Below are 12,087 nucleotides of genomic sequence, written 5' to 3' on the forward strand. Positions count from 1 at the left end.
TATTGATTTTTATATAAAATACATGTGTAGTAAGAGTGACCATAATTTTATTTGTAATTTCAAATATTATATCATTTATTTGTCAATAATTAAATTATCAATATAAATTTTATCCTATTGAAAATGGTTTAATATGTGATACATTAAATCTGAATGTCATCTATAAAAAAAATGCCTTTCCACCCTTTCCTTTGCAGTTTGTCAAAGGCAACACATTATTTAAACATTAAGTGCCCTGCACACATTCAGTTTCCTTGTAGGTTTTGTACAATAATCTTGGACTTCCAAACATGGTGTCATATCCAGGAAAGCACAGGTAAATCCAATTTGAAACTTTTGAATTTTTGGAAAAAGTTTTTGGAAAAGTTTTGTGAAAATTTTCCATTATATTCTTTGTTATAGAAATTTATATTTTTATCTCTGTATTTAGCAATTTGATCAATTTAAATTAATTTTTGTGTATAGTGTAAGGTCATGGTTTGATTTCATTATTTTCATGTGGATATCCAGATTTCTCTGTAAAATTTTTTGAAAAGACAACCCCACTGAATGATTTGGTAAGTCTTGAGAAAATCAGTTGACCATATATATGAAGTGTTTATTCTGATATACCTATTTTATTAGTTTGTATCCATGTTTATGGCAATACTACACTGATTTTATTATCATAGTTAATTTAGTAAGATTTTTATCTGGAAGAGTGAGTTATGTAATTATTTCATGATTGTTTTGGCTATTCAGGGTAAGTTGAGGCTTTATATTAATTCTAGGATCTATTTTTTATTTCTGCAAAATCCTCATTTGAAATTATTATAGACATTTCATTTAATATACAGTTTGTTTTTGGTAGCATTAATATCTTGACAATAGCAAGATGTTCAGCAGTGAATGAACACAGACTGTTATCTTCTTCATTTATTTGTCTTTTCTTCAACTTCTTTCAGCAATGTTTTGTAATTTTCAGTGCACAAATTTCTCCCGCTTCTAAAGTTTATTCCTAAGTGTGTTAATAAAAGATTTATGGCACCCCTACTCTGTTTTGAAGAGGAAAAATATTATATTGATTTTATAAAAATCTAATAGAAACAGAAAGTAGAAAAAAGAAATCTGCACATAGATGAAGGTAATAGTAAGCAGTAAAGGAGAATAAAACACAGTTACATCAGATCTGGTGCTTATAACATCCAACTTCATCAGCTGCGGAAGGTTGGTGGAGACAGCCAGGCTGGAGTCTGGATTGAGAGTCCTAGGCAGGAGTTTCCTCCCCTCAGGTAAGATTTCCAGTTGACCATCACCATAACATCTGTATTTATAAGGAAAATGAGGGAGTGTGAAGGTAAAAATTTGTTGCCTATGTGCAGTTTGGAGAGACCTGCATTCCTTTATTATCATGTCTTTACATCTTCAAGGATCCTGGGCTCTGTATGTTTTCCTCCCCTCATGGATTCCATTCCTGGGGGCCAGAACAACCTGGAGCCAGAGGGCATGATAGGCAATATTTATAACTCTTGTCATCCAAACCAGAAGGATGACTTCTGACCCAGAGGCCTGCTAATATGAACTACTCAGTCTCCCAAGGTTACTTATGCAATGTGAGTCTCACACACAAGATTCTTTTTTTTTTAATTTTTTATTTTTTATAAACATATATTTTTATCCCCAGGGGTACAGGTCTGTGAATCACCAGGATTACACACTTCACAGCACTCACCAAAGCACATACCCTCCCCAATGTCCATAATACCACCCCCTTCTCCCAAACCCCCTCCCCCCAGCGACCCTCAGTTTGTTTTGTGAGATTAAGAGTCATTTATGGTTTGTCTCCCTCCCAATCCCATCTTGTTTCATTGATTCTTCTCCTACCCACTTAAGCCTCCATGTTGCATCACCACTTCCTCATATCAGGGAGATCATATGATAGTTTTCTTTCTCTGCTTGACTTATTTCGCTAAGCATGATACGCTCTAGTTCCATCCATGTTGTCGCAAATGGCAAGATTTCATTTCTTTTGATGGCTGCATAGTATTTCATTGTGTATATATACCACATCTTCTTGATCCATTCATCTGTGGATGGACATCTAGGTTCTTTCCATAGTTTGGCTATTGTGGACATTGCTGCTATAAACATTCGGGTGCATGTGCCCCTTTGGATCACTACATTTGTATCTTTAGGGTAAATACCCAATAGTGCAATTGCTGGGTCATAGGGCAGTTCTATTTTCAACATTCTGAGGAACCTCCATGCTGTTTTCCAGAGTGGCTGCACCAGATTGCATTCCCAACAACAGTGTAGGAGGGTTCCCCTTTCTCCACATCCTCGCCAGCATCTGTCATTTCCTGACTTGTTGATTTTAGCCATTCTGACTGGTGTGAGGTGATATCGCATTCTGGTTTTGATTTGTATTTCCCTGATGCCGAGTGATATGGAGCACTTTTTCATGTGTCTGTTGGCCATCTGGATGTCTTCTTTGCAGAAATGTCTGTTCATGTCCTCTGCCCATTTCTTGATTGAATTATTTGTTCTTTGGGTGTTGAGTTTGCTAATTTCTTTATAGATTCTGGACAGTAGTCCTTTATCTGATATGTCGTTTGCAAATATCTTCTCCCAATCTGTCAGTTGTCTTTTGATTTTGTTAACTGTTTCCTTTGCTGTGCAAAAGCTTTTGATCTTGATGAAATCCCAATAGTTCATTTTTTCCCTTGCTTCCCTTGCCTTTTGCGTTGTTCCTAGGAAGATGCTGCTGCGGCAGAGGTCGAAGAGGTTGCTGCCTGTGTTCTCCTCAAGGATTTTGATGGATTCCTTTCGCACATTGAGGTCCTTCATCCATTTTGAGTCTATTTTTGTGTGTGGTGTAAGGAAATGGTCCAATTTCATTTTTCTGCATGTGGCTGTCCAATTTTCCCAGCACCATTTATTGAAGAGGCTGTCTTTTTTCCATTGGACATTCTTTCCTGCTTTGTCAAATATTAGTTGACCATAGATTTGAGGGTTTTTTCTGGGCTCTCTATTCTGTTCCATTGATATATGTGTCTGTTTTTGTGCCAGTACCATGCTGTCTTGATGATGACAGCTTTGTAATAGAGCTTGAAGTCCGGAATTGTGATGCCACCAACGTTGGCTTTCTTTTTCAATATCCCTTTAGCTATTCGAGGTCTTTTCTGGTTCCATATAAATTTTAGCATTATTTGTTACATTTCCTTGAAAAAGATGGATGGTACTTTGATAGGAATTGCATTAAATGTGTAGATTGCTTTAGGTAACATAGACATTTTCACAATATTTATTCTTCCAATCCAGGAGCATGGAACATTTTTCCATTTCTTTGTGTCTTCCTCAATTTTTTTCATGAGTACTTTATCGTTTTCTGAGTATAGATTCTGTGTCTCTTTGGTAAGGTTTATTCCTAGGTATCTTATGGTTTTGGGTGCAATTGTAAATGGGATTGACTCCTTAATTTCCGTTTCTTCTGTCTTGCTGTTGGTGTAGAGAAATGCAACTGATTTCTGTGCATTGATTTTATATCCTGACACTTTACTGAATTCCTGTATAAGTTCTAGCAGTTTTGGAGTGGAGTCTTTTGGGTTTTCCACATATAGTATCATATCATCTGCAAAGAGTGATAATTTGACTTCTTCTTTGCCGATTTGGATGCCTTTAATTACCTTTTGTTGTCTGATTGCTGAGGCTAGGACCTCTAGTACTATGTTGAATAGCAGTGGTGATAATGGACATCCCTGCAGTGTTCCTGACCTTAACGGAAAAGCTTTCAGTTTTTCTCCATTGAGAATGATATTTGCGGTGGGTTTTTCATAGATGGCTTTGATGATATTGAGGTATGTGCCCTCTATCCCTACACTTTGAAGTGTTTTGATCAGGAAGGGATGCTGTACTTTGTCAAATGCTTTTTCAGCATCTATTGAGAGTATCATATGGTTCTTGTTCTTACTTTTATTGATGTGTTGTATCACATTGACTGATTTGCGGATGTTGAACCAACCTTGCAGCCCTGGAATAAATCCCACTTGGTCGTGGTGAATAATCTTTTTAATGTACTGTTGAATCCTATTGGCTAGTATTTTGTTGAGTATTTTCGCATCTGTGTTCATCAAGGATATTGGTCTATAGCTCTCTTTTTTGGTGGGATCCTTGCCTGGTTTTGGGATCAAGGTGATGCTGGCCTCATAAAATGAGTTTGGAAGTTTTCCTTCCATTTCTATTTTTTGGAGCAGTTTCAGGAGAATAGGAATTAGTTCTTCTTTAAATGTTTGGTAGAATTCCCCCGGGAAGCCGTCTGGCCCTGGGCTTTTGTTTGTTTGGAGATTTTTAATGACTGTTTCAATCTCCTTACTGGTTATGGGTCTGTTCAGGCTTTCTATTTCTTCCTGGTTCAGTTGTGGTAGTTTATATGTTTCTAGGAATGCATCCATTTCTTCCAGATTGTCAAATTTATGGCCGTAGAGTTGCTCATAGTATGTTCTTATAATAGTTTGTATTTCTTTGGTGTTAGTTGTGATCTCTCCTCTTTCATTCATGATTTTATTTATTTGGGTCCTTTCTCTTTTCTTTTTGATAAGTCGGGCCAGGGGTTTATCAATTTTATTAATTATTTCAAAGAACCAGCTCCTACTTTCGTTGATTTGTTCTATTGTTTTTTTGGTTTCTATTTCATTGATTTCTGCTCTGATCTTTATGATTTCTCTTCTCCTGCTAGGCTTAGGGTTTCTTTCTTGTTCTTTTTCCAGCTCTTTTAGGTGTAGGGTTAGATTGTGTACCTGAGACCTTTCTTGTTTCTTGAGAAAGGTTTGTACCGCTATATATTTTCCTCTCAGACTGCCTTTGTTGTGTCCCACAGATTTTGAACCGTTGTATTTTCATTATCATTTGTTTCCATGATTTTTTTCGATTCTTCTTTAATTTCCCGGTTGACCCATTCATTCTTTAGAAGGATGCTGTTTAGTCTCCATGTATTTTGGTTCTTTTCAAACTTCCTTTTGTGGTTGAGTTCTAGCTTTAGAGCATTGTGGTCTGAAGATATGCAGGGAATGAACCCAATCTTTTGATACCGGTTGATTCCTGATTTAGGACCGAGGATGTGATCTATTCTGGAGAATGTTCCATGTGCACTAGAGAAGAATGTGTATTCTGTTGCTTTGGGATGAAATGTTCTGAATATATCTGTGATGTCCATCTGGTCCAGTGTGTCGTTTAAGGCCTTTATTTCCTTGCTGATCTTTTGCTTGGATGATCTGTCCATTTCAGTGAGGGGAGTGTTAAAGTCCCCTACTATTATTGTATTATTGTTGATGTGTTTCTTTGATTTTGTTATTAATTGGTTTATATAGTTGGCTGCTCCCACGTTGGGGGCATAGATATTTAAAATTGTTAAATCTTCTTGTTGGACAGACCCTTTGAGTATGATATAGTGTCCTTCCTAATCTCTTATTATAGTCTTTGGCTTAAAATCTAATTGTTCTGATATAAGGATTGCCACTCCTGCTTTCTTCTGATGTCCATTAGCATGGTAAATTCTTTTCCACCCCCTCACTTTAAATCTGGAGGTGTCTTCGGGCTTAAAATGTGTTTCTTGGAGGCAACATATAGATGGGTTTTGTTTTTTTATCCATTCTGATACCCTGTGTCTTTTGACAGGGGCATTTAGCCCATTAACATTCAGGGTAACTATTGAGAGATATGAATTTAGGGCCATTGTATTGCCTGTAAGGTTGCTGTTACTGTATATGGTCTCTGTTCCTTTCTGATCTACCACTTGTAGGATCTCTCTTTGCTTAGAGGACCCCTTTCAAGATTTCCTGTAGAGCTGGTTTGGTGTTTGCAAATTCTTTCAGTTGTTGTTTGTCCTGGAAGCTTTTAATCTCTCCTTCTATTTTCAATGATAGCCTAGCTGGATATAGTATTCTGGGCTGCATGTTTTTCTCATTTAGTGCTCTGAAAATATCATGCCAACTCTTTCTGGCCTGCCAGGTCTCTGTGGATAAGTCAGCTGCCAATCTAATATTTTTACCATTGTATGTTACAGACTTCTTTTCCCGGGCTGCTTTCAGGATTTTCTCTTTGTCACTGAGACTTGTAAATTTTACTATTAGGTGACGGGGTGTGGGCCTATTCTTATTGATTTTGAGGGGCGTTCTCTGAACCTCCTGAATTTTGATGCTCGTTCCCTTTGCCATATTGGGGAAATTCTCCCCAATAATTCTCTCCAGTATACCTTCTGTTACCCTCTCTCTTTCTTCTTCTTCTGGAATCCCAATTATTCTAATGTTGTTTCGTCTTATGGTGTCACTTATCTCTCGAATTTTCCCCTCGTGGTCCAGTAGCTGTTTGTCCCTCTTTTGCTCAGCTTCTTTATTCTCTGTCATTTGGTCTTCTATATCACTAATTCTTTCTTCTGCCTCATTTATCCTAGCAGTGAGAGCCTCCATTTTTGATTGTACCTCATTAATAGCTTTTTTGATTTCTACTTGGTTAGATTTTAGTTCTTTTATTTCTCCAGAAAGGGCTTTTATATCTCTCGAGAGGGTTTCTCTAATATCTTCCATGCCTTTTTCGAGCCCGGTTAGATCCTTGAGAATTGTCATTCTGAACTCTAAATCTGACATATTACCAATGTCCGTATTGATTAGGTCCCTAGCCTTCAGTACTGCCTCTTGTTCTTTTTTTGTGTTGAATTTTTCCGTCTTGTCATTTTGTCCAAATAAGAGTATATGAAGGGGCAAGTAAAATACTAAAAGGGTGGCAACAACCCCAGGAAAATATGCTTTAACCAAATTAGAAGAGATCCAAAATCGTGAGGGGGGAGAAAAGGGATAAAAAGAGGTTCAAAAAGGAAGAAATTAAAAAAAAAAAGAAAAAAGAAAAAAAAAAGAAAAGAATTTAAAAAAAAAAGAAAACACCTAAGAAAAATATAAAAAAGAAAAAATATATGTATTAGATAAACTAGTAAAAAATCATTAAAAAAGAAAAAGGTAATAGTTAAAAAAAAAAAAAAATTACCCGAAGGCGAAAAAAAAAAAAATGAAACAGAAAAAAATTAAATTAACCGCAAGACTAAAAAAAAATCACAGGGAAAAAGCCATGAGTTCCGTGCTTTGCTTTCTCCTCCTCTAGAATTCTGCTGCTCTCCTTGGTATTGAAACCGCACTCTTTGGTAGGTGAACTTGGTCTCGGCTGGATTTCTTGTTGATCTTCTGGGGGAGGGGCCTGTTGTAGTGATTCTCAAGTGTCTTTGCCCCAGGCGGAATTGCACCGCTTTTACCGGGGCCGGGGTGAGTAATCCGCTTGGGTTTGCTTTCAGGAGCTTTTGTTCCCTGAGCGCTTTCGGTAGAGTTCCGGAGGACAGGAATACAAATGGCGGCCTCCTGGTCTCCGGCCGGGAGGAGCCGAGAGCCCAGGGCCCCACTCCTCAGTGCGCCCTCAGAGAACAGCGCCCAGTTACTCCCATCTGCCTGACCTCTGGCCGCGCTCCGAGCTCACTGAGCCTGCGACCGGTTCAAGGTCACCCCGAGCTGCGAGCTTACTGTCGGCTCTGTCTCTGTAGCCGGCTTTCCCGTTCCAATACCTGCAAGCTCTGCGACACTCAGACACCCCCGATCCTTCTGTGACCCTGCGGGACCTGAGGCCACGCTGACCCCGTGTGGGCTTTGCCCCGGGTAGCCTCCGGAGCGATGTCCCTCAGCGGAACAGACTTTTAAAAGTCTTGATTTTGTGCGCGGTTGCTCCGCCGCTTGCCGGGAGCCGGCCCCTCCCCCCGGGGTCTATCTTCCCGTCGCTTTGGATTCACTTCTCCGCCGGTCCTACCTTTCAGAAAGTGGTTGTTTTTCTGTTTCCAGAATTTCTGTTCTTCTTCTCTTCGATCTGCTGATGGATTTGCAGGTGTTTGCAATCTTTAGATAAGCTATCTAGCTGATCTCCGGCTAGCTGAAGTGGTCTCGGCCTGCTACTTCTCCGCCATCTTGACTCCTCCCCCTAAATTTTGACTTAATTTTTTACCACACACACACACACACACACACACATATATATATATATACATATATATATGTATATATATATATTTGGCAAGAACACTTCATTTTATGACTTATACCTTTATTTATCTAATGGTATTTATATTGGGAATTGATAACATTTCATACTTTTGTCCCCATATTTCTTTCTTTCTTTTATTTTTTTTAATTTTTTAAACTAAATTTATTTATTTTCAGCATAACTGTATTCATTATTTTTGCACAACACTCAGTGTTCCATGCAATCCGTGCCCTCTATAATACCCACACCTGGTACTGCAACCTCCCACCCCCCGCCACTTCAAACCCCTCAGATTGTTTTTCAGAGTCCATAGTCTCTCATGATTCACCTCCCCTTCCAATTTCCCCCAACTCCCTCTCCTCTCTAACTCCCCATGTCCTCTGTGCTATTTGTTATGCTCCACAAATAAGTGAAACTATATGATAATTGACTCTCTCTGCTTGACTTATTTCACTCAGCACAATCTCCTCCAGTCCTGTCCATGATGATACAAAAGCTGGGTATTCATCCTTCTGATGGAGGCATAATATTCCATTGCATGTATGCACCATATCTTCTTTGTCCATTCATCTGTTGATGGGCATCTTGGCTCTTTCCAATCTGGTAATTGTTGCCATTGCTGCTATGAACATTGGTGTACAGATGGCCCTTCTTATCATTATGTTTGTATATTTGGGGTATTTACCCCAAAGTAGTGTAATTACAGGGTCATAGGTTAGGTCTGTTTTTAATTTTAAGGAATCTCCACACTGTTTTCCAAGGTGACTGCACCAACTTGCATTCTCACCAACAGTGTAAGAATTTCCCCCTTTCTCCACTTCTTCTCCAACAAATGGTATTTACTGTCTTGTTAATTTTGACCATTCTAAGTTGTGGAAGGTGGTATATCAATGTGGTTTTGATTTGAATCACTCTGATGTCCAATGATAATGAACATTTTTTCATGCGTCTGTTAGCCATTTGTATGTCTTCATTTCAGAAATGTCTGTTCATGCCTTCGGCCCATTTTTTTTTTTCATGTGATTATTTGCTTTTTGAGTGTTGAGTTTGAATAATTCTTCATATATCTTGGATATCAGCCCTTAGTAGTGTCATTTACACATTTCTTCTTGCATTTTTTGGGTTGCCTCTTTGTTTCATTGACTATTTCCTTTGCTGTGCCAAAGCTTTTCTGAGCATATGAAACCTACTAGAGAATTCTTTCTGCATTTTCCCATTTTTACTCTTACTTTTTTTGCATGATTGAGAGTGTGAATATTTCTCCCTCTGTGTGCACATATGTATGCATATTCTTGTTTTGTGTTGGAGACCCCCTAAAAGCATGGTATCATTTGGTCTAGGATAGTATTTAAGAATAAGATACTACAGACTGTGTGGAACTTGTTCACTTATGATGTCAATGGAGAATTTCTCCTCTCACCTCCAAGAGACCCTCAGGCTGTTATTTCCTTTTTTTTGCCACTTAAGTGACTGATCATTCCTTTATCTAAAATCAGTTTTTCAAATGGTCCTGAAATATTTTCTCTCTCATTGGGACGTTTGACACTTGTTCTATTTTGAATTATATATACTCCTTACCATTATGATTTTTTTTAAGATGGAGAAGTGACAAATATATGTGATTAAATTCACACACTGATCTAAATTATAATTTTAAATAAAATATTTCACTTATATGTGGAACTTAAAAACCAAAAGAAATTATGATAGGACCAAAAAATGACACAGAGGGAGGCAATCCAAGAAGAAGACCTTACTTATAAGGAAAAACAAGATAGTTACCAGACTGGAGGTGGATGGGGCAATGGATGAAATAGGGGATGTGGATTAAATGTACACATGTTATGAGGAGCACAGGGTGTTCTGTGGATAAGTTGAACCACTAAACTATACACCTGAGACTAGTATTACACTTTATTTTAAATAAATAGAATTTAAACAGAAACATTTAAAAAGAAAATAAATGAAAAAATGAGTAAGACAAAGTACCATAAAGTTCTGTGTATCATTTAATTATTAGAAAAAGAGAGAGACATAAAACAAATGCTATTTTGAAGAACTCTGGCAGATTTGTGAAACCTACCATGAGTATGGTGTTTATATAATTAGTTGAAGATTATCCTTGAGCTGTATCATTCAGAAACTGGTTGGGAAGTCAGAAGAGAATTATTTTGTATAAATAGTCCTTGACAATAAGGATTTATTCATGAGTATTATATGCAACTAATGAATCATTGAACACTACATCAAAAACTAATGAGGTATTATAGAGTGGCTCCATGAACATTAAAAAAAAAAGATTCATTCATGATTTCAGAACATATGAAATAAATAATTTTACCTGGTTTCAAGGATGTTTGACTAGATGCTACTGTGAAAACAGGATTCAAGAAGGAAATATTGTTTTATAACAGAAGCTTATTAACAGTTGCTGGAGCTTTAGATTTAAGTCACAGATATAAAAGGAAATGATCCTTTATGGGCCATGAATATTCTTAACTTATTCTTAAATTATTATATCCTAAATTATTCTTAAAATAAATATATAAAGTATGCATTAAAATTTATTTTCTATTCAAATATTTTAAGTAAACCTCTGATTTGGCAATACTGCAATCATGTACAGTAGTAATACTTATCCTAATGAATTCTTAATATATATTCATATACTTACATACATGTGTATATGTGTGTGTGTATATGTATACATACACACACACACACACACACAAAACCACATATAGTGAGAGAGAGAGAGGGAAAGAGAGAGAGAGTTTTTAAAATAACTCCAAAGAATTCTTAGAAAAGATATAGGCTATTAATTTTTGCATCCTTATTTTAATTTCTGGTTCAAAAATAAATTATTTTTGTTTTTGTTTTGTTTTTCTAAAAATAGGAAAGTTCATTTATTCATATGAGTTGTAAGATTTTCAACAATACATTTTGACTACAATTATAAATTCTAAATATCCTCTTGTTCCATCTTTAATTTGCTTTCTTGTCTCTTTTTAGGAAAATTCTATCAATGCTCTATGGAAAATTGTACTCAAACAAGAGCTGATTTCATCCTATTGGTGTTTTTCCCACCAACAAGAATTGGTGTATTCCTCTTTATTGTCATCATTCTTATTTTTCTAATTTCTATGTTTGGCAACATGTCCATGATTCTCCTCATCTTCCTAGACACCCATCTCCACACACCCATGTATTTCCTACTCAGTCAGCATTCTCTCATTGACCTAAACTATATATCCACCATTGTCCCCAAGATGGTATCTGATTATCTCTCTGGAAACAAGTCTATTTAATTCGTTGGATGTGGAGTTCAGAGTTTCCTCTTCATGGCTTTAGCTGGTGGAGAAAGATTACTATTGGCCTTTATGTCTATGATGATTATGTGGCTATTTGCTCTCCTCTCCACTATTCCATTTGAATGAGCACAAAAGTATGTGTGCTGATGATAATAGGATCTTGGATATTGGGCTCAGTCAACTCCTGTGCCCACACTATATACACACTATATATATCCCTTATTGTAGATCCAGAGCCATCAACCATTTCTTTTGTAATGTTCCGACCATGTTGACTCTGGCCTGTGTGGACACCCAGATCTATGAGTACACAGTGTTTGTGAACACCACATTTCTCCTTGTGTTTCCTTTCACTGGCATTGCATGTTCTTATAACTGGGTTCTCCATGCCATCTGCCGCATGCAGTCAACAGAATGGAGGAAGAAGGCCTATTCTACCTGCAGCACCCACCTCACTGTGGTGACTTTCTACTATCCACCCTTTGCTTACACATATCTATGCCCAAGATCCTTTCAGTCTCCAACAGACGACAAGGTCCTGGTTATCTTCTACACGATTCTGACCCCAATGCTCAACCCCATCATCTACAGCCTGAGAAACAAAGAAGTTATGGGGTCCCTGAGAAGAGTGATTCAGAAAGTCTGCTTTGTAAAAATGTAGACACATTTTTCACATATGTACCCAATATTGATTATAAGTCCATTCATCAGTATACAGTAACTAAAA

General features: G+C 37.2%; 2 pseudogenes across 2 annotated transcripts in view; one reads left to right on the forward strand and one right to left on the reverse strand.

Annotated features, from left to right (window-relative positions):
- Positions 1–12,087, reverse strand: part of LOC309861946 (olfactory receptor 6F1-like) — a 300,844-nt pseudogene that overhangs the window by 155,706 nt on the left and 133,051 nt on the right. The gene's annotated exons all lie outside the window — the stretch shown is intronic.
- LOC309861246 (olfactory receptor 2L5-like) lies at positions 11,082–12,021 on the forward strand (annotated as a pseudogene). Its single transcript has one exon. The product of its transcript is annotated as an olfactory receptor 2L5-like (transcript).

This window comes from Mustela nivalis (assembly GCF_964662115.1).
Source record: "Mustela nivalis genome assembly, chromosome: 3".
Taxonomy (NCBI): Eukaryota; Metazoa; Chordata; class Mammalia; order Carnivora; family Mustelidae; genus Mustela; species Mustela nivalis.